General features: G+C 44.3%; 1 protein-coding gene across 2 annotated transcripts in view; it reads left to right on the top strand.

Moving 5' to 3' along the window:
• matk (megakaryocyte-associated tyrosine kinase) overlaps window positions 1-23,375 on the top strand; it is a 171,863-nt gene that overhangs the window by 52,519 nt on the left and 95,969 nt on the right. Inside the window, exon 1 of one of the 2 annotated variants that reach the window (XM_070860873.1) lies at window positions 841-904. The exons of the other annotated variant lie outside the window; for it this stretch is intronic. The gene's annotated coding sequence lies outside the window, so the exon portion shown is untranslated. Of the gene's footprint in view, window positions 1-840; window positions 905-23,375 lie in introns of those variants that run through there. 2 annotated transcript variants of the gene reach the window in all.

Below are 23,375 nucleotides of genomic sequence, written 5' to 3'. Positions count from 1 at the left end.
CTTTGTTGATTGCTACTCTTCATTGGTTGGCTATGTTGAATGTCAAGACTACTAAATATCCTAGGTCTCCTTTAATTCCATCTTTAGCTATTTGAACACCATTGATCAAGTAATGTGTTGCTTAATTTTCTTTCCTATGTGTACAGTACTTTGCATTTGTCTGCAATAAAGTTCATCTGCCACTGTTCTACCCACTTACATGCTTGGTGGTTTATTAGATAGTACAGGTAAATGGTACAGAAAAGGTAAATGTGGACCATTGCTTCAAATTAAAATGTAACAGTAGGACAAGGAGGCATGGGTTGAAACTGGCAAAAGGCACATCTAGATTAATATCCGGATGTTCTCCATATAGTGATCAACACAGAATGGACTTCTGAGTAGAGTATTGGAAACAAAAGCCCTGGAATTGTTTAAGAGATGATTCGATGCTTGTTGAGGAGATGGTAACATCTGTCTGGATGTACAAACTAAGATGGACCAAATGGCCTTCCTTATCCATATCTATCTTATGATTTAGAAACGTGGAGCATCCATCAGGAAAGAAACCTTCAACAAAGTTGCAGACAATTGGGAACACCCCGGATCAGGAATCCTGGATGATCTGCTTAGGGAGAGAGAGAATGCCTTCAGTTTGTGGAAAGGAGCCTGTGAAGGATGTGTATATGAGGCTATGCATCAAATGAGGTTTGATGGTAACGTGTGTGTGTGGTGTTGTCATGTATCAGTTCAGCCCGCATGAGTACTTCCTGCTTTGTTACTGGCCTCACTATTAGCTTGGTGTGTGAGTCAAGCTGAGGCGGACTAGCAGGAGGGTCTGTGCATGCTGGAGCGGAATGTGGGGAAGTGGGCACATCACAGCACAGCTGCAAAATCCTCCAGCCATACCTTCTTGGAGCTTTTTGTAAGTGCTGTTTTCTATTTTCATCTTCTGACAGACAAAAGGAGGTAAAGAATAGAATATAAAGCTCAGAAAAGGCAGTCAATTTTTGTGCTCAAAACCACAAGTCATAAGAATCCACTGCAGCTGTTTAACAGTCACTTCCTTCTGCAAGTTCAAACATTTTTTAAAAGTCAAATAATTTGAAACCAGATTAGTGACCTGACTCCATGCAGCATCAGACTGTAGCTACTATTCAATTCTTCCAATTTCTATCTCTTATTTTTACTGGGATAGATAGGATAGAGGCAGTGAGGTTGTTTCCACTGGTTGGGGAGACTAGAACTAGGGAGCACAGCCTCAAAATACGGGGGAGTCAATTTAAAACCGAGTTGAGAAGGAATTTCTTCTCCCAGAGGGTTGTGAATCTGTGGAATTCTCTGCCCAGGGAAGCAGTTGAGACTAGCTCATTGAATGTATTCAAGTCACAGATAGATAGATTTTTAACCAATAAGGGAATTAAGGGTTATGGGGAGCGGGCGGGTAAGTGGAGCTGAGTCCACGGCCAGATCAGCCATGATCTTGTTGAATGGCGGAGCAGGCTCGAGGGGCTAGATGGCCTACTCCTGTTCCTAATTTTTATGTTCTTATGTTCTATGTCCTCTGATACCACATCCATGTGTTACAATATGTCGTTCTTGAAAGAAAGAAGAAAGACTTGCATTTATACCAATGTAGCTATTTGTATTGCACTTTTTTGACCAACAGGCATCTGTCCAGCCCCGCACCCACTGCCCGTACTGCACTTTTTTGATCGACATGTAACAAGCCCTGCCCCCTGTCAAGCCCCCCCCCCCCCCCTGGCTGGCCTGGGCCCAATAGTGGCGGTCCTGGGCCCGATGGCGAGAGAGAGGCTGGTGTGGTGGGGGGGGAAGGGAAGAGGGTGGGGTGGGGTCGGAGAGAGGGTGGGGGGGGTTGGGGGAGGGGAAGAGGGTGGGGTGGGGTGGGAGAGAGGGTGGGGAGTGAGGGAGAGAGGGTGGGGAGTGAGGGAGAGAGGCGAGAGGGAGAGAGGCGGGGGAGGGGGTAGATGGAGAGAGGCTGGAGGGGAGAGAGGTTGGGGGGGAGAGAGAGAGAGAGAGGCTGGGGAGAGAGAGGCTGGGGGGGAGAGAGAGGCTGGGGGGAGAGAGGCTGGGTGGGGAGAGAGAGAGGCTGGGGGCGAGAGAGGCTGGCGGGGAGAGAGAGCGAGGTTGGAGGGGAGAGAGGCTGGGGAGAGAAAGAGAGAGGCTGGGGGCTAGGGGGAGAGAGAGAGAGGCTGGAGTGAGAGAGAGAGAGAGGCTGGAGGGAGAGAGAGAGGTTGGGGGGGGAGAGAGAGAGGCTGGGGGGAGAGTGAGAGAGGCTGGGGAGAGAGTGAGAGAGGCTGGGGGGCTGGAGGAGAGAGAGAGTCTGGGAGGTGGAGGAGGGAGAGAGGCTGGGGGGAGAGAGGGGAGAGAGAGAGAGGTTGGGGGGAGAGAGAGCGAGAGACACAGGTGGGGTGGGGGCGACCGGGGTGGTCGGGGGGAAGAGCAGGAACTAAGGGAAGAAGGATCACGTTCTTCCAACCCCCTACAAGGGACATCGTTGGAGTGGATATATCCAGAAGTCACATCACTGTCACTATTCACTTCATAACCAATAAATCTGTTAACAATCTGTACACAATGCCCCATCTATGGTGGGGAGGGGGTGGGCGAAGGAGGGATGTACTTGGACTGGGGTAAAGCAATTCAGCTGGGGGAGGGATGTACTGGGACTGGGGTAAGGTACTTTGGCTAGCCCTTGCTGTCTTCTGGGGAACTCTGTCCTCTGTCGCTTCAAGAAGAAAGTGGATCGAGTTACAATTTGTAAAGTCAGTGAGACCTTGAGATGGGTGGTTCCAGTGACACATTCCAGTGAAACTTCATGGTGTGGCTTATCCTCTAAGGGGACCAATCAGAAACAAAAGGTGTAGCACGCGGGCCATTTTGGCAGTACAAATAAATGCGTCCCATTTATACAGCATCTTTCACGACCTCAGGTGTCCCAAAGCACCTCACAGCTAATTAAGTATTTTTGATGTGGAATCACTGATGTAATGTAGGAAACGCGGCAGCTAAGTTGCAATAGCAAGAGCCCTCAAACAGCAACGTGATAATGACCAGATCAGCAGTTTTTAGTAATGTTAGTTGAGGGATAAATATTAGCCAGGACACTGGGGAGAACCTCCCTGTTTTTCTTCAAAATAGTGCCACAGACCTTTTCCCGAGCAGGCAGACGGGCCGTCAGTTTAACCTCTCATCCAAAAGATGGCATTTCCGACAGTACAGCACTCCCTCGGTACTGTACTGGCAGTATCGACCGAGATTTCATGCTCAAGTCTCTGGAGTGGGACTTGAACCTAGAACTTCTGACTCAGAGGTGAGAGTGCTACAAACGAAGCCACAGTTGGCATCTTTGAGGGTATAAATAATCTGACAGTAAAAGGTGAAGGAATAACAACCAGATAGGTGGTTTCAGGCACCTTTACATACAACAGCTCACTGCCATCTTACAAATAACATCTTGCAGACTAACTTAACTAGGCATCAGCTGTGGCTCAGTGGGTAGCACTCTCTAGGTGGAAGGGGCTAGGAGTGAGCAGGTGCTGCTTGGAGTTGGAGTGAGTTTGTAAAAAGTTGGTGGAGGGTTTTTGTGTTTTTTTTTCAGATTTTAGGGCCTTTTTGGCCCATAAACGACGGCCACATGGCTGCACTCCTGGCCGCTCTGGGGACAATGCTCCCAGAATGAATTTAATCAGGGGAGAAAATGTTGGGAGGAAGGGAGAATAAAAGGCCCAAAGATTTTGGGCCGGGACCCGAGGAAGTTTGGAAAAGAAATCACGGCGGTGGTTCAATGCGAGGATAAGGAGATTCGAGCTTGGGATATTGTCTAGGGACATGAGGACTACAGCGAAGGAAGCTGCTTTGCCTGCCGACCAAAGCCGAATGTTGGATTCGAGCTGACGGTCAGTGGGCGAGAGAAGGTGGAAAGACTTTTACTGAGCCTGACGGTTGGTGATAAGTTCTTGGATGTATATCAGCTGTATTCTGAAGAGGTGGTGGTCTCAGTCTTAAACCTGCCAGTTTATACTGAGGACAGTATGCTAATAAAAAAGTTGGAGTCGCGGGACATTAAAATTTGCTCAGCAATAAAGAGGAGATACTATCCAGGAATGCGGGTAGCCGATGGAACCTGTTATGTAAAGGTGCAGTTCCCAGAGGGGGTGAAGTCATTGCCCTACAGCATGAAATTTGAGACAATGGAAGGAGTGCAGTACTTCCGAGTACTGCATGATAACCAGCTGAAGGTTTGCAATTATTGTCTTGGACACGACCATCTTGTAAGAAGCTGTCCAGACCTGTACCGTTATAACTGCGGCAAGTCTGGATACATTGCTCGGAGCTGTGGGGTGTGTCACAAAGGCCCCACTTGCTGTGAGTGTGAGCAAGAAGGAAGCCTCTAGAGTGACAAGGAGATGGGAGAAGGAGTAGGAAGTGTGAGTGGAGTGGCCAGAGGAGCGGAGCAGGCGGAGGACACAGCCGGCGAACGGAATGAGAAAAGACCGCAAGAAGAAGCAGAAATTTGCGAAGCAGAGAACAGGAAAACACACCAAATATGGTGGAAAAGGACAAAGACCTCGGAGGGTCGAGAGCAGAGTCGAGCCATAATACGGCTCTGCTCTCCCGAAAAAAAATCGGGTGTCTGTGGGGGGAGCAGGGGCGGGAGCGGGACAAGTTTAAGTACTCCAAAGAAAGACAGGGAGTCGGACATCTCGGGGAGCAGGAGGGGGCAAGGCAAGAAGGTGCAAGAGGCAGGAGCCTTAAAGGGGCAGCAGGACGGGAGCGGGGAGACAAAGACTCCAAAAGGGAGCAAGATGGATGAAGACGCGCCATTGTTCCAGAGAGCGAAGAGACGGGGAGCAAGGGTCAGCGATGGCGATGAGTCTGAAGGGAGCGGCACTGTTGGAGAAACCGTGATAGCAGGAAGACTCTGTAAGCGAGATTATGTATCTGATGAGGAGCAGGGAGGGGAGATTACAGAAGAGTTCGAGGGGGATGGAGGCATGGAAGTAGGGGGTGGGGTGGCATCATGTGGAAAGGGAAAGGTTAGTGAGGGGCAGAAGGTTGGAGAAAGGTCAGCTCCTCGGCCTAAACCTAATGTAAGGAAGAGGCTGAAATTGCAGGGAAAGTTCAAGCAGGAGGTGAAAAAGAGCCGGAGGCTGCAGGAGAAAGCAACAGCTGCCTGAAAAATTGGGAAGGAGCATGAGGGGAGGGAAGAGCCGATGAATAAATGATGGGGTTTTATCAGGCACACTTTTATTAGAAGCCATGATTACATTGGTCTCGATTAATGTGAATGGACTGAGGGGGAGGGGGGGGGGGGGGGAGAAAAATTACAACATTTATTGCTGTGTTATAAATGCACTGACCTGTTGTGTTTTGCAAGAAACCTTTTGAGATGAGGATATCTTAGAAAGAGTTCGGAAGGTTTGGAAGGGAGAGGTATTTGCAAGTTGCGCAGACAATAATTATAGAGGGGTGGCTGTTTTGGTGAGTCCATCCATAAAAGAGAACGATGCCTTGGCGGGCAAGGTCACTGAAGGGAGATTTTTACAGCTAAAGGTAGAAATGGAGGAATTTAATTGTGATCTCTTAATATCTATATGCTGAATGACCATTGCAAGCATCGCGAGTTTCTTCGGTGGTTATTCACAGAAGTGGCAGAGGCGGAAAACTCTTCAATAGTGGAGGATTTTAATGTATTTTTTATCTCGGATGGACATTTCAGCCCAGATGACCTTTCAGGGTTGATAACTCCAGAGGGATGATTGTAAAAATGATGGCAAATTTAAATTTGAGAGACATATGGAGCAATCAGAACCCCATAAAAAGGGAGTTCTCCAGAAGAGGTTGGGTGGGTGATGTTTTAAAACAGAGCTGAATAGATTTTGTGTTAAAAGGGTTAAGTTCTGAGGTGATGGAGATTTATTATAAAAAAGTATTATTTAGTGACCACTCGGCTTTGGTTCTTAAAATTAGGAACAGCAGAGTTAAGATCGGTTCAGGGGTGTGGATTTTAAACAATCAATACCTGAAAGAAATTGCTTATAAAGAAGGGATTTTAAATATAATAAAGAATGCTCGGAAGAAATCTTTTTTCTTGAAAGAAAGAAGAGTTTGATGGGACAATTTCAAATATGAGGTAAAAGTTTTTTTGATATGTTATGGGAAAGAGAGAGCAGCAGCTAACCGGTGTTAAGAAGAGAATATAAACAGAAGGTTTACGGATATCTGTAAAGGAGTTGACGGAGGGGATAAGGGAGCAGAGACTAAGTGGGTGGTTTTAAAGGAAGAGTGTGAATTATTGAAAGCTGAAAAATGCAAGGGTGCCATTCTCCATGCAAAGGCTAAAGATGCATTGGAGGGAGAAAGATGCATTAGATATTTTCTAGAACAAGAGAAGTTGCAACAAAGGTTATCATTAATTGGAGAGTTAAAGGTTGGGGAGAAGATCATTAATGAAAATGGGGAGATATTGAAGGCGGCTAGTAGCTTTTATCCAGAGTTATCTACAAAAGAAGATATTTCCAAATTGGCGATGGAGAAATTTAGTGCTTTTATTGAGGGTTTAAAGGAGGATGTGTGACAAAGAAATAGGATTAGTGGAAATAAAAATAGCAATAAGTGGAATGAGGGGGGTGGGGAAAGTCCAGGGTCCAATGGACTAAGTGCAGAATTTTATAAACATTTTTTAGAGATAATGGGGCTCAAAATTGGCCAGGAGTTGCTCCGATTTTTCTGGAGTATCTTTAAAATCCCCATTTTGCACATTCAATTTGCGCCAGTGTAAGTGAGTTAGTTACGATTTTTTTAGTTTAGTTTAGTTTTTCTCAAAAGGGGGCATTACCAGCCACCTACACCAGTTTTGGCCATCTAGGCCACTTTGGCCAGCTAATAGTTACTCCAAATCTACTTAGGCCAGGGTATGTGGCCACTTCAGAAAACCCTTGCGGAGAGTTAAGAAATCAGCGCAGGTCGGTACATCGGAGGCCAGCAGAACTTAATGACTTGACTAAAGAATGTGAATAGGATCAAACAGCTATACAGGACATCATATGCCAAACTTCGCAAAGTTAATTTACTATACAACAGAAGCATTCATGGAAGCTTAAACTACAAAAATAAAAGAAGTAAAAGATAGTTGAATTAAATTGCCCTAATTTCACAACTAATTTAAACAACTCTGTGTTTGCAATGATTATACTGGGCCAAAATTGAACTCATATTATCTAAATAAAGTATACTTCAATAAATAAGATATTCTCTCAGTATTCCCCCGTCACTTATGTTCTTCTGTCACATTAGCACCAGGTGAATAGGCTTGACAAATGGTCACCACTATTCACAAGAGACGGAACATATTTACATAATTTTTTCAAAATATCCAAAAGTCCAGGAAAATGACAAGCCATTTAAGAAAGTTCAAAAATAGCTACAGTGCATAAAATTTCAAATCTGAGATCGATCGCCCAGGGATAGGGGCAGGCCTTGGGCCCTACACACACAGCGGCTGCAGCACACACACAGAGAGGCTGGGGGCGAGGAGCTACTACACATGCACGGACACTCCACTGCACGTGTGCAAACGTCCCGGCACTGTTTTCAGCGCAGGACGCTGGCTCCACCCCCGACCTGATTGGCCACGCTGCGCAAAGACCGAGGAGAGGCCAGCCAGCAGCCAAAGTGGGGAGAGATTTTTTTCGGCGCACTTATCAACAGAGAAAAGCGCCGCATCTCCAGTAAGTGCGCCGAAAAAAGGGGTGGGCCAAATTTGAGCCCTTTAAGTCTTAGAGGTTTTTAAGGAGATTAAAATTGAGGAAAGCCTGGCCCCATCTATGAGAAGAGGTATCATAAGCTTAGCTTATAAAATAAAGGGGATAGAAGGGAAATGAAGAATTGAAGGCCCATCACATTATTAAATGTGGATTTTAAGATCTTGGCGAGGGTTATGACAAATAGTATGAAGGGGGTGATGCCGCAGATAGATTCGCCCTCTCAGTCCTATGGAGTCATAGGCCAGGACATCGCAGACTCATAAGAACATACGAAATAGGAGCAGGAGTAGGCCACCTGGCCCCTCGAGCCTGCTCCACCACTTCCCTGCCCGCTCCCCATAACGCTTCATTTTCTTATCACTCAAAAATCTGTCTGTCTCCGCCTTAAATATATTCAATGACCCAGCCTCCACAGCTCTCTGGGGCAGAGAATTCCATAGATTTAGAACCCTCTGAGAAGAAATTCCTCCTCATCTCAGTTTTAAATGGGCGGCCCCTTATTCTGAGACTATGTCCCCTAGTTTTAGTTTCCCCTATGAGTGGAAATATCCTCTCTGCATCCACCTTATCGAGTCCCCTCATTATCTTATATGTTTCGATAAGATGACCTCTCATTCTTCTGAACGCCAATGAGTATAGGCCCAACCTACTCAACCTATCTTCATAAGTCAACCCCCTCATCTCCGGAATCAACCGAGTGAACCTCTGAACAGCCTCCAATGCAAGTATATCCTTCCTTAAATATGGAGACCAAAACTGTACGCAGTACTCTAGGTGTGGCCTCACCAATACCTTGAACAGTTGTAGCAGGACTTCTCTTCTTTTATATTCTATCCCCCTTGCAATAAAGGCCAACATTCCATTTGCCTTCCTGATTACTTGCTGTACCTGCATACTCACTTTTTGTGTTTCATGCACAAGGACCCCCCGGGTCCCTCTGTACTGCAGCACTTTGCAATTTTTCCCCATTTAAATTATAATTTGCTTTTCTATTTTTTCTGTCAAAGTGGATAACCTCACATTTTCCCACATTATACTCCATCTGCCAACTGTTTGCCCACTCACTTCACCTGTCTATATCCCTTTGCAGATTTTTTGTGTCCTCCTCAAAATTTGCTTTCGCACCTATCTTTGTATCATCAGCAAACTTGGCTACATTACACTCGGTCCCTTCATCCAAGTCATTAATATAGATTGTACGTAGTTGAGGACCCAGCACCAATCCCCGTGGCACCCCACTAGTTATTGTTTGCCAACCGGAAAATGACCCATTTATCCCGACTCTTTGTTTTCTGTTAGTTAGCCAATCCTCTATCCATATTACCCACAACCCCGTGAACTTTTATCTTGTGCAGTAACCTTTTATGTGGCACCTTATCGAATGTCTTCTGGAAATCCAAATACACCACATCCACTGGTTTCCCCTTATCCACCCTGCTCGTTACATCCTCAAAGAACTCCAGCAAATTTGTCAAACATGATTTCCCTTTCATAAAACCATGCTGACTCTGCTTGATTGAATGATGTTTTTCCAAATGTCCCGCTACTACTTCCTTAATAATGGACTCCAGCATTTTCCCTATGACAGATGTTAGGCTAACTGATCTATAGTTTCCTGTTTTTTGTCTGCCTCCTTTTTTAAGTCTGAGATGCGATAGAGCACATGGAAGAGAGTGGGAGGGAAGCTTATGTGCTAAAATTAGATCAGAGTCGCTCATGAGTTTTTATTGATGGTTTTGGAAGCATTTGGTTTTGGGAAAATTTAATTGAGTGGATAAAGATTTTTTATTCAAACATTTAGCTGTGTTAAATGTAATCGTTTTTTTATCCAAGCATTTTCTGATACAGAGATCAGTGAGACAAAGTTGTCCCCTGTCCCCATTGTTGTACACATTGGTAGCAGAACCATTAGGTTACATGATACGAAAGGATCAAGGCATAGTCGGGATTGCGGTTCCCAGTTCCGGGCAGGTGTCGGTGATACAATATGTATATGACACGACCTTAATGTTGAGAGATGGGGAGTCAGTGAGGAAAGCTATGGGAATAGTGGAGGAGTATTGTAGAGTTTCAGGAGCCAGAGTGAGTTATAGTAAGCCCCAATACCTGTTTGCGGGAAGGAATAGGGGGCGGGAGCAGTGGTTGGAGGAAAGCCCTTTTAAGGTGGTGGAGGTTTTGGAAGTTCTGGGGATGCATAAGAAGGATAGGGATGAAGTGGATTTTTAAAATTGGGAACCAAAGGTTATGAAAATTAAGAAGATTTTGGGAAGACGGGAAAGAAGGTGGTTGAAAGTGCAAGGAAGAATGACAGTGGTGTCAGCTCTCCTACTTTCTAAACTCTGGTACTTATTGACCGTGGAGGGTATTCCTGAGTGGGCAGAAAAGTCCATCCGAGAGGCTTGTGTGAGGTTTTTATGGGAAGGGAAACCAGCTTTGGTTGCTTAAAATACCATCATTGGACGGAGAAATCAGGGAGGGCTCAATTTCTCAGATAGTGATTTGAAGAAAAAATCCTTTAGAATCAAATGGATGAAGAGATTTCCTCAGAAGTCAAATACATGTTTTGGAAGAGTTCTTTTCAGCATGATTTAAAACTAAGTGGGATGGGAGGACAGGGTATATTTTATATGGAATACAATACAGGTTGAACCTCTCTGGTCTGGCACCCTCGGGACCTGACCGGTACCGAAACAGAGAATTTTCCGAACCATGGGAGGTCAGTATTGTAAATTCTGTAGCTCCACACTGTGGATGCCTGTGTTACTGCAGTTAGTGCTGTTTAATAAAGAGCAGATCACCTGACCAGCAGGTCAGAAGTTTCCAGAGCCTGCAGCCATTTTACAGATTGTGTGTTGTGTACTCTCTGAAGATATCATATTTGGCGACGAGAATGGGAGGTAATCGGATAATACAAAGCTGAAATTTTTGTTGGTGAAGGATTCAGCCAGCCGACAGAGGTACTTTGAGAGCTTCTCTGTTTTTGGAAACAGCTACAAATCCGATGTAAATTACGAGCACACTTGGTTAAACTGCCAGAGTCAAAATGGCTGCCCCTATGGGTGTTGTAGGGCATTTGGGGGCATTTCAACATGATCGTGAAAGTTTCAGAGCATATGTGGTTCGGCTAGAAATGTTTTTCACTGCAAATAATATCATCGAAATTCCTGGTAATGAAAACAATAACCGGGCGGTGTTGGAATGAAAAAGAGCTATATTCTTAACAGAGGCCGGGCCCGAGTTGTATGAAACGCTGATAAATTTGCTTGTGCCTGACAAGCGAAAGGATACAATGCTGAAACAGATTCTAACTAAGTTAGAACAACATTACAGCCCCGTTCAGTTAGAAATTGCTGAAAGTTATCGTTTCGGAATACGAAATCAGAAGGCCGAAGAAAATATCAGTGAGTACATTGTAGCATTAAAAAAGCTATCTATTCACTGTAATTTCGGAGACTTTCAGAACTGAGCATTGTTTGTGGGATGAAAAATGATGCGATAAGAAGAAAGTTATTGACGACGCCGAACTTGACTTTTGATTTAGCTTGTCAGACAGCTAGGTCGATGAGTGTGGCCGACCAATATTCCCAAGAATTGCATACTAATTTCAGTCATCAGACAACCAAGGTGAATCGCCTGCAGGTTCAAAGTAAAAGGTGGTGGTGCCCCAAAGTCTCAGAAACTGGAAATGGGAACAGAGCATTGATGTCCTGCTATCGGTGCCTGGGACAACACATTGCTCAAAGTTGTCCATATGTGAAGGCAGAGTGTTTCTTCTGCAGGAAAACTGGGCATCTTGCGAAGGCAAGCCGACTGAAGGATAAACCAGCTTTTAAAGCTATGAGTAGAAATTCCCAGAGACTACATAGCATAGAAGAACAACAACAGGACGAGGAGATGTTAGATTTAAACGTCATCAGGAGCACGAGGTTAACGGACGGTGATTCGAAAAGTATCATAATCCACATAGATGTTGCAGGATTCAAGATACCCATGGAAATCAACACTGGTACATCTGTGAGTGTAGTACCGGAGTCACTGTACCTCGACGAATTGCGGGATTTGCCATTGGAGAAAGCCAAGACAGCTGCGAGGCTACTCGGGAGAGAACATTCCGGTGGTAGGTCGTATCACCGTACCGGTGAAATACAAGGATCAAGTTCAGAGCTTGCCTCTAATCGTACTGGCAGGAGACAAGCCTGCCTTACTAGGAAGAAATTGGTTGGGATCACTGAAGCTCGATTGGAGTGAGATTTTTCGTGTTGAAACGAGATTTGCGTCAAAGGATGATGTCATCAAGAATTATCCAAAGGTGTTCTGCGAAATGGGCAGTCCGATCCAAGGCTTCAAGGCAAGTGTCAGGGTACAGAAGGACGCTAGATCAGTTTACTGCAAGCTACGTTCCGTACCATATGCACTCAAGGAGAAAGTTGAGCAAGAACTCAAAAGACTAGAGACTGAGAACATTATTTCTAAAATAGATCAATGTAATTGGGCTACACCCATTGTTGTTGTACCTAAGTCCGATGATAAGGTAAGATTGTGTGATGATTATTAAGTAACCATAAACCATGTTCTAGAGGGTAATGTCCCCAATACATTGCCAAATATAGATGATTTGTTCACAACACTGATAGGGGGTCAGATTTTCTCAAAGTTGGATCTTATGAATGCCTAATTACAGCTTGAACTAGATGAGGAGTCCAAGTCATACTTGACTATAAATACCCATTTGGCCTATATCAATTTAATAGGCTACCATTTGGAGTGTCTTCCGCCCCTGCCATATTCCAAGGGGTGATGAACCAGATTTTGCAAGGTATTAAAGGGGTAGTATGTTATTTAGACGACATACTAATTTCAGCACCAAATAGGCAAATTCATGATAATATATTGAATGAAGTCCTCAAACGGCTAGAGAAGCACAGAGTACGAGTGTCTGCTCGCAAGTGTGAGTTATTTCAAGAATGTCACTGAACTTCGATCATTTTTGGGTCTTTTGAACTATTATGGGAAGTTCCTACCAAATTTGGCTACAGTATTACATCCACTGAATGACCTATTGAAAAAACAGGTCCATTGGAAGTGATCAAAAGAATGCGATACAGCATTCAAGGAGTGTAAAAGCAACTTGGTAGAGAGCACCATGTTAGTTCACTATGACGTATCTCAGGAGAACTAGCTAGCATGTGATGTCTCTCCGTATGGAGTTGGGGCAGTAATCTTTCATGTATTATGTAGTGGGGAGAAGAGACTAATTGCTTTTGCTTCATGCACTCTCAGTGCCAGTGAGAGTAATTATGCGCAAATCGAAAGGGAAACTTTGACATTAATTTTTGGGTTCAAGAAGTTCCACAAATACTTGTATGGTCGTAAGTTTACTCTCGTTGCGGACCATAAGTCCCTGACAGCAATCATCCATCCAAAGTCCCCAGTTCCAACATTAACTGCAGCCCGAATGCAGAGATGGGCTTTGATTTTTTTCAGCATATACATATGATATTGAATACAAACGATCAGCTGATCACAGTAATGCTGATGCTATGTCTAGATTGCCTTCCCCATCACAAGTTACACCCGATAGGGAAGAGGTGTTCTATTTTTCATACATTGATGAACTGCCAGTCACAGCTGAAGAGATTGGTAGAGAACCAAACGTGACCCAGTTATGTCAAAGGTGTATGATTATATTGCAAACAGATGGCCAAACCAGATAACAGACAAAGATATTCATCCATTCTTCATTCGTAGGAATGAATTATCAGTCGATAAAGATTGTTATCATGTGGGGTGCAAGAGTGGTTATACCAAATAAATTCAGGTCCAAATTATTAGGAGACCTCCATGACCAGCACCTGGGAATGACCAAGAGTTTTGCATGCAGTTACTTATGGTGGCCAGGTCTTGATAAGGATATAAAGTACATCGTAAGTCAGTGTACGACATGTCAATTGGTAAGCAAGCAACTACCATCAGTACCATTACAGCCAGGGAAATGGCCTCCCAGGGTGTTGTAAAGGCTACATATTGATTTTGCTGAGCTAGAAGGACAACAATTGTTCATTGTAATTGATAGCCATTCGAAGTGGGTCGAGGTGTTTCCAATGTGGAAAATAACAAGTAAAACATTAGACATTTTGCGAAGATTATTTTCTTCATTTGGCCTCCCAAAAGAAATTGTTTCGGATAATGGACCACAATTTCGTTCAGAAGAATTTGCACAGTTCACGAGCAAAAATGGTGTGAAACATACCAAGGTTCCACCGTACCACCCTGCTTCGAATGGTGCAGCAGAGCGCACTGTACAAATTGTAAAATGTGCCCTCATCAAACAAATGTTCGATCCAAATCCAAAGAAACGACAGTTGCCATTGGATCACAAATTGGCTAATTTTCTAATAACGTATCGTAATACTCCTCGGTAGAACACAAGCAGAGTTGTTTCTCAAACACCAGATTCTCGTTGTTAAAACCAAATTTGGCACAGTCCATAGAAGAGACACAATTAAGATAGAGGTAGAGTAACAGAGAGAAGTGTGAAATTAAACCAGAAGATGAGAGTGAAGAAACATCACCATAAATGGGTAAAGTGGTTACCAGGAAGAGTGGTGAAGATATATGGTCCTCGCACGTATTTGGTCAAGATGTTTGATAATGGACAGGTTAGCTTTGTTCACATTGAGCATATTTTACCCACAGACATGGAATTCAACACCATGTTTGGAAGGTTCTGTTCGAGAGCAAAGGTATCCTCTTCGAAACAGAAAACAAGTGATTAAGCTTGATTTATAAATATAGGCAACTCTCAATTATCCGTACACGGATCTAACGGAGAACCCGCTGCAACGGCACTTTTAAAAACTGTGATTCTGTCCCGTGTACAGCTGCACACGACTATTAAACCCACCCCACACACAGTCCTGCGCTGACCACTTTCTGCACCTGTCCGCCACTGAAGGTGCCGCCCGGCCTCGGGGGTAAGTAAAGCCGAGTCTCATTCGACCTCCAGCGGTTGAAGCCTTTAGACTGGCCATTTCACCTTTCAGCCATGCCACTGGGCCTGATCACGGCACTAGCGGGGAATGAGCTCGGATTTCTCGGCAGGATCTGGGGACCCTGCATGCTGGCACCGTCCGGCTTGTCTGTGCTCTTTCTCTGCCGACCGATGACTGCCGAAGGATTGGGGATTAGGCTCATCGAGTTGGTGTTCTAACTAGTTTCAACATTGATTTGAGGGAGGGGTCGTTGACTCCAGCAAGTTAATCTAGCATTAAAGTATAAATTTGGGACCCAAATATTCTCGGCAAGTACGTGCACTCACCCTAGCGACAAAATCGTTTACCCGGAATAGCCCAATCCCTGAGGGCCCTGGATAATCAAGAGTTGCCTGTATGGCAAAATAAGTCCATATCCTTTGTTATATATAACCATGCAAGTTATGTATGATGATTGTTTGTTATAATAACTTCTTCATTAAGGAGGGAGAAGTGTAATGTCTGTAGCTCCACACTGTGGACGCCTGTGTTACTGCAGCTAGTGCTGTTTAATAAAGAGCAGGTCACCTGACCAGCAGGTCAGAAGTTTCCGGAACCTGCAGCAATCTTACAGATTGAGTGTTGTGTGCTCTCTGAAGATATCACAAGTATATGACTGTACCGTTACACCCTTCATAAGCATATGCCTAGCTTAGGCTTACCAGTACCTGTAGAATGCTGCTCACTGCCCTCTTGGGCTATCTACCTCATCATGCCTTAAAAACCTTTGATTTCCAGAAAGCGGGGAAACTGGGACGCCACCCACGCAAAGTGGCAGTTCCGCAAACTAATGCCGAACCATGGATGTTTCCGGACGAGAGAGTCTCGGACCAGAGAGGTTCAACCTATAATATGTTTTTGAAATCGATTAAACCTCTCCCTAGGTTTTATAAGGGAATTGTAGAGACTTGGGCCCAATTTTATTTTAGTGTGCAGTTTATGCCCAAAGGTGCTGAGGAATTTTTAGAACAGCCTTTATTTTTGAACAGGTGGGTCAACATTTTAGCAGAGGTATTATTTAATCAAGCTTTTATAAAAGCTGATATATGTGAAAGATGTATTAGATGAGGTAATTCCAGGTTGGTTGCCGGAAGCGGTAGTGACGGACATGGTTTGGGAGGAGGATCAGGAGATAGAGGAAAAAGCAATTATGATCATGTATGAGAAGATTGTGAAGGCAATGCCACAGGCTTGGATAGAAGAAATAAATGTGCAAATCTCCAAAGGAGGTAAAATGCGTCCCACTTTTCCAAGCTTTCTGCTGGAGGAAGGGGAGGAGTTGGTCCAATTTGACAACTGTAATACTCGAGATTTCTACGGGGTATTTAGAGAATGAAGATTAAAGACACCAGCTGGTCAGGAGTTTTGGCAGAATATATACCCACAACTGGACTTCAACAGGATTTGGAAAGGAATGTGGGCAAATTTTAAATGTCAAGTGTGGATTGAACTGGATTTCAAATAGGCTCATAACCAGATTTTTACTATGATGGCCTTATTTAAGATTGGGCGAGTGGAGGTGGCAACTTGCCCAGTGTGTGGGACGTGGGACGTCCCATTTACTGGTGTTACGTCTACAGTTAAAGTACTATGATCGACAGTTGTTCGAGGCTTTCTTGCTGAGTGGGGACCGAAGAGTGAGAATGGAAATCCCGTGGGACTCAACGTTGTGATGGGGATTGCAGGAGAGTCTGCCCGAGTCTAGCGGAGCGACAATTAATTTAATGATCAGTTTGGCTAGATTTGTGATTTTTCAAAGAAGGAATGCTCTGTTTTTTTAATGGGAGGAGAATAAACCTAAAAGAGTAATTTAAATATAAGCTAAAAGATCATTATAAGGCTCTGTGGATGTTTTATTCAGAAAGGAATTTAAAGATAGTATTTTACGATAAATTTTTAAAGTACAATAGATTAATATGTTACAGGAGACAAATTGAACTTCAAGTTTTGATTTTAATATGTGTTGGAGGAACGGCTGTGCAGAGTGGTGGAATGGATTTGTACGATACAATGGAATGATCACTATGTTGTAAATGTTTTTAATGTTCAATAAATATATTTTTTTAAAATGGGTAGCACACTCGCCTCGGAGACCGAAGGTTGTGGGTCAAATCCCACTCCAGAGACTTGAGCACATAAATCTAGGCTGACACTCCAGTGCAGTGCTGAAGGAGTGCTGCACTGTCGGAGGTGCCGTCTTTCAGATGAGATGTTAAACCGAAGCCCCGTCTGCTCTCTCAGGTGGATATAAAAGATCTCCTGGCACTATTTCGAAGAAGAGCAGGGGAGTTATCTCCGGTGTCTTGACCAATAGTTATTCCTCAATCAACATAACAAAACAGATTATCAGCTCATTATCACATTGCTGTTTGTGGGAGCTTGCTGTGCGCAAGTTGGCTGCCGCGTTTCCTACATTACAACAGTGACTATACTCCAAAAGTACTTCATTGGCTGTAAAGCGCTTTGAGATGTCCGGTGGTCATGATAGACGCTATATAAATGCAAGTCTTTCTTTTCGTTCAGTCTGGATTCACCTGCTTGTTGCTCAGTTCTAACATTGGTACTTATGGGAACATTTCTAACTGTTCCATTTCCAGGACAAACAGGGCAACGCCCAAGTACCTGCTGCATGACTGAACAGCAAAGATTCCTAATATAGTGAGATTATTTGTGTGTTTACAGTCAACGCTAGAAATCTAATCCTGCACTGTCCAGTCCCAGGGGAGCAGTGCCCACCTGATTGGGAGGGATGCAGATCCCTCCCATTGGAAGAATCTCTCCCACTTTGCAAGACCCTTGTTGGAGACTGCTGGCATTCTCTGGTCACGCTGGTTAATTTTCTCCAAGAGTTACTTATTCCTAAATAAGTTATCCCTCGGTTCTTCCCTTTCATTTTTGATTTTGTCCTTTTCCTCAGTAAGCTTTCTTTATCTGCCTCAGGGAATCACTGGCGAGAGGCCGAGGCCTTTAACACAGGACACCACTACACAGCGAAAGAGTGGCTCAATTAGGAAGTAGTGATTTGGGATAAGCCAATGTTGAATTTTTAAAAGCCTGCAATTGTAGTTGGAGTGAAGACTGAGGGAGGCGAGGAGTTCCACGGCTTTTAATATCCTGAGAAAGAATGATTTGGAGCAGGAGACAGTGTGACCAGTCTTGATTTCAACGATGTAGAAACAGTGCAGGGTGATGTAAACAAGAGATGACAATTTGGAGAAGCAATGGTCTTAGCTGCTGGAGGAACTTCACGTAATCCAACTGTTTGGGTTCCTACAATTTCCTGTCTTTTGAGATTTCTACAATTGTTTTATGTAATCATTTATATTTAATGTTTACCTGTTTATTTGGGTCATTGAATATATTTAAGGCAGAGATGGACAGATTTTTGAACGATAAGGGAGTCAAGGGTTATGGGGAGCAGGCAGGGAAGTGGAGTTGAGGCCAAGATCAGATCAGCCATGATCTTATTGAATGGCGGAGCAGGCTGGAGAGGCCAAATGGCCTACTCCTGTTCCTATGTCTTATGTACTTATGAACTTTTAATAGGATTTATTTGGGTGGATTACTGTGCTCCTCAATGAGTCGATGACGTTTCTCCACTTTGGGCTTCCCACAATCAGCATAAAGGAGTAAGTAATTTGGCCTGTGGTCTCTGATCATTTGAGTCAAAGCCGCATTTGAGAGCCAAGTCCTGCCCGTTGCCCCTCCCATCCTCTCCTCGTGTATTCTTTCATTAATAAGATTACTTGGGGTAAATGCACATCCCACACCTGCAGCTTCAGTGGCCCTGACGTGAGATGAACAGATCACGGAACTGGAGTGCGGTCACTCTGAACATCCTGGTGTCGTGGAATCCCGCAAGATGCTCGGCTTCATTTTACAAATGTAGCAAGAAAGGTTATGATTCAACATTTTCAGATGTCTTAAATCAGGAGCCTGTGCTGAGTTCCCCTGGCGGACTGGTCAACATTAAATCAGGAACCCGTGCTGAGTTCTCCTGGCGGACTGGTCAACATTAAATCAGGAACCCGTGCTGAGTTCTCCTGGCGGACTGGTCAACATTCAGCCCTCAACCAGCACCACCAAAACCCAGCAACTGCTCTCTCGCTACATTTGTTGCCTGTACGAGCTTGCTGTGTACAAACTGATTGTTGCATTTGCCTACAAAACGACAGCGATTACATTTCAGAAGTAATTTTCTGGCCGTGAAATGGTAAGCATTCTTTCTCCCTTCCTTTTAGGTGAATTATTTCTACTCACCTGCAAACGAGGAGTTGAGTTAGGAAACTTCTCGGGGAATTTCTCCCGCCATAACTTTGGCTGAAGATCACCAGAAAGCCCAGACAAACCAGCTGTCCAGTGATCTTCCTCCAAAGTTACAGCAGCCGATTGGGGGAACTTCCTGAGGGAAATCCCTGCCAACTATTGTACAATCGGGGCTGTGAAGTTTAAACAGTGTCTGTGTCTGTTATTTTTCCAACAAAAGGTATGATCCATGGCTCAGTGGGCCGCACTCTTGCCTTGGAGTCAGAAGGTTGTGTGTTCAAGTCCCACTCCAGGGACTTGAGCACAAAAATCCAGGCTGACACTCCAGTGCAATGCTGAGGGAGTGCTGCACTGTCGAAGGTGCAGTCTTTTGGATGAGACGTTAAACCGAAGCCCCGTCTGTTTTCTCAGGTGGACGTATAAGATCCCATGGCACTATTTCGAAGAAGAACAAGGGAGTTATATTTATAATATTTATCCCTCAATCAACATAACAAAAACAGATTATCTGGTCATTATCACATTGCTGTGCACAAGTTGGCTGCCGCGTTTCCCACCACACAATAATGAATACACTCCAAAACTACTTCATTGGCTGTAAAGTGCTTTGAGATGTCTGTTGGTCGTGAAAGGCGCTATATAAATGCAAGCTTGTGAGTTTGTGATGTAACCTGCCAACTCTCCACTTTGAACAACAGTGATGACGTGGTTCTGTAAAGCACCATAACTGTAAGGAATATGACAAGTGTGCTTCGCAGATAGGCAGATGGAGAAATGCATGATAGGCATTTAGACCCCAACCATATGGATGAAAATCAGTGCAAGGCGGAAGGAGCAATTCAGCTTTCGTACCTAGCACTTTACTCAGTTGCCCCTCAGTGTATGTTGTGGGTTGGACTATTGCCGCAGCATGTGCTTTCCATGCTCTCGAGCCACTGGACACCACTCACGTTAAAGAGGCCGGCGAGAGATCACAGGAGGTTCGAATCGATCTGAGGGAGTCATCATCATCATAGGCAGTCCCTCAGAATCGAGGAAGACTTGCTTCCACTCCTGAAGTGAGATCTTTGGTGGCTGAACAGTCCAATACGAGAGCCACAGACCCTGCCACAGGTGGGACAGATAGTCACTGAGAGAAGGAGTGAGTGAGACTGGTTTGTCGCACGCTCTTTCCGCTGCCTGCGCTTGATTTCTGCATGCTCTCGGCGTTGAGACTCGAGGTGCTCAGCGCCTTCCCGGATGCACTACCTCCACTTAGGGCAGTCTTGGGCCAGGGACTCCCAGAGCTGGTGGAGGCTGTTTAAAATTATCATCCAAAGGATGGCACATCCTGATATGTCCTTACTATACAGTACAAATGTACACGAGGCCCATGCTTGAGAGAAGGTCACTCTGTGACCAGCAACTTTTATTCCAGCGCTGAAGTGATGAAGGTGGGTGGAGCTTCCCCTTTTATACCTGAAAGACCAGGTTAGGAGTGTCTCCCACAAGTTCACCACCTAGTGGTCAATGTTCTCACAATGTGCAACTAGTCAGTTTATACATGGGTTACAATGACAGATAAATACATGACACATCCAACAGTGCAGCACTGAGGGAGTGCTCTCAGGTGGATGTAAAACATTCCACGATACTATTTGAAGAAGGGCAGGGGAGGTTTCCTGGCCAACATTTATCCCTTAACTAGCATTAATAAAACAAATTATCTGGTAATTTACCTAATTTGCTGGTTGAGGGACCTTGCTGTGTGAAAAATGTCTGCTGCATTACAACAGTGACTACATTTCAAAAGTACAGTACTTCATTGGCTGTAGAGCAATTTGGGATGTCCTGAAAGAAGTCGTTATCTGCCTCAAGTAACAGGTTCCTCTGCTAGGAAACTACTGGTGAAGGCCGAGGCCCATAACGCAGGACACCACTACACAGTGAAAGGGTAACTAACTGGGGTTGGACAGTCCTGAAAAGTGGAGGGCCGAGAAATCAAAGGCAAAAATCAAAATGGGCCACATTACAACATAATTTTAAAAGGACAAAGAGTGTTAAAAAAACAAGCCTGAAGGCTCTGTATCTCAATGCGAGGAGCATTCGTAATAAGGTGGATGAATTAACTGCGCAGATAGTTGTAAATTATGTAATTGGGATTACGGAGACATGGCTCCAGGGTGACCAAGGCTGGGAACTCAACATCCAGGGGTATTCAATATTCAGGAAGGATAGACAGAAAGGAAAAGGAGGTGAGGTAGCGTTGCTGGTTAAAGAGGAGATTAACGCAATAGTAAGGAAGGACATTAGCTTGGATGATGTGGAATCTGTATGGGTAGAGCTGCGAACACCAAAGGGCAGAAAACACTAGTGGGAGTTGTGTACAGACCACCAAACAGTATTAGTGAGGTTGGGAATGGCATCAGGAAATTAGGGATGTGTGCAATAAAGGTATAGCAGTTATCATGGATAACTTTAATCTGCATATAGAATGGGCTAACCAAACTGGTGGCAATATGGTGGAGGAGGATTTCCTGGAGTGTATAAGGGATGGTTTTCTAGACCAATACGTCGAGGAACCAACGAGAGAGCTGGCCATCCTAGACTGGGTGTTGTATAATGAGAGACGATTAATTTGCAATCTTGTTGAGAGGCCCCTTGGGGAAGAGTGACCATAATATGGTAGAATTCTTCATTAAGATGGAGAGTGACACAGTTAATTCAGAGGCTAGGTTCCTGAACTTAAAGAAAGGTAACTTCGATGGTATGAGACGTGAATTGGCTAGGATAGACTGGCGAATGATACTTAAAGGGTTGACAGTGGATATGCAATGGCAGACATTTAAAGATCACATGGGTGAACTTCAACAATTGTACATCCCTGTCTGGTGTAAAAATAAAACAGGGAAGATGGCTCAACCGTGGCTAACAAGGGAAATTAGGGATAGTGTTAAATCCAAGGAAGAGGCATATAAATTGGCCAGAAAAAGCAGCAAACCTGAGGACTGGGAGAAATTTAGAATTCAGCAGAGGAGGACAAAGGGTTTAATTAGGAGGGAGAAAATAGAATATCAGAGTAAGCTTGCAGGGAACATAAAAACTGTCTGTAAAAGCCTCTATAGATATGTGAAGAGAAAAAGATTAGTGAAGACAAATATAGGTCCTTTGCAGTCAGAATCAGATGAATTTATAATGGGGAACAGAGAAATGGCAGACCAATTGAACAAATACTTTGGTTCTATCTTCACTAAGGAATACACAAATAACCTTCCGGAAATACTAGGGAACCAAGGGTCTAGCGAGAAGTAGGAACTGAAGGAAATCCTTATTAGTCAGGAAATTGTGTTAGGGAAATTGATGGGACTGAAGGCCAATAAATCCCCAGGGCCTGATAGTCTGCATCCCAGAGAACTTAAGGAACTGGCCCTAGAAATTGTGGATGCATTGGTGGTCATTTTCCAACATTCTATAGACTCTGGATCAGTTCCTATGGATTGGAGGGTAGCTAATGTAACACCGCTTTTTAAAAAAGGAGGGTGAGAGAAAACAGGGAATTATAGACTGGTTAGCCTGACATCGGTAGTGGGGAAAATGTTGGAATCAATTATTAAAAATGTAATAGCAGCACATTTGCAAAGCAGTGGCAGGATCGGTCCAAGTCAGCATGGATTTATGAAAGGGAAATCATGCTTGACAAATCTTCCAGAATTTTTTGAGGATGTAATTGATAGAGTGAACAAGGGAGAACCAGTGGATGTGGTGTATTTGGACTTTCAAAAGGCTTTTGATAAGATCCCACACAAGAGATTAGTGTGCAAAATTAAAGCACATTGTATTGGGGGTAATGTATTGATGTGTATAGAGAACTGATTGGCAGACAGGAAGCAAAGAGTAGGAATAAACGGGTCCTTTTCAGAATGGCAGGCAGTGACTAGTGGGGTACCGCAAGTTTCAGTGCTGAGACCCCAGCTATTTACAATATACATTAATGATTTAGACAAAGGAATTGAATGTAATATCTCCAAGTTTGCAGATGACACGAAGCTGGGTGGCAGTGTGAGCTGTGAGGATGATGCTAAGAGGTTGCAGGGTGACTTGGACAGGTTAGGTGAATGGGCAAATGCATGGCAGATGCAGTATAATGTAGATAAATGTGAGGTTATCCACTTTGGTGGCAAAAACAGGAAGGCAGAATATTACCTGAATGGTGACAGATTAGGAAAAGGGGAGTTGCAACGAGACCAGGGTGTCATGGTACATCAGTCGTTGAAAGTTGACATACAGGTACAGCAAGCGGTGAAGAAGGCAAATGGCATGTTGGCCTTCA

The sequence above is a fragment of the Pristiophorus japonicus genome, chromosome 18 (genome assembly GCF_044704955.1).
Source record: "Pristiophorus japonicus isolate sPriJap1 chromosome 18, sPriJap1.hap1, whole genome shotgun sequence".
NCBI classification, from domain to species: Eukaryota; Metazoa; Chordata; class Chondrichthyes; family Pristiophoridae; genus Pristiophorus; species Pristiophorus japonicus.
The sequence above is the reverse complement of the archived record's forward strand: the minus strand, read 5'-3'. Positions and strand labels throughout refer to the sequence as shown.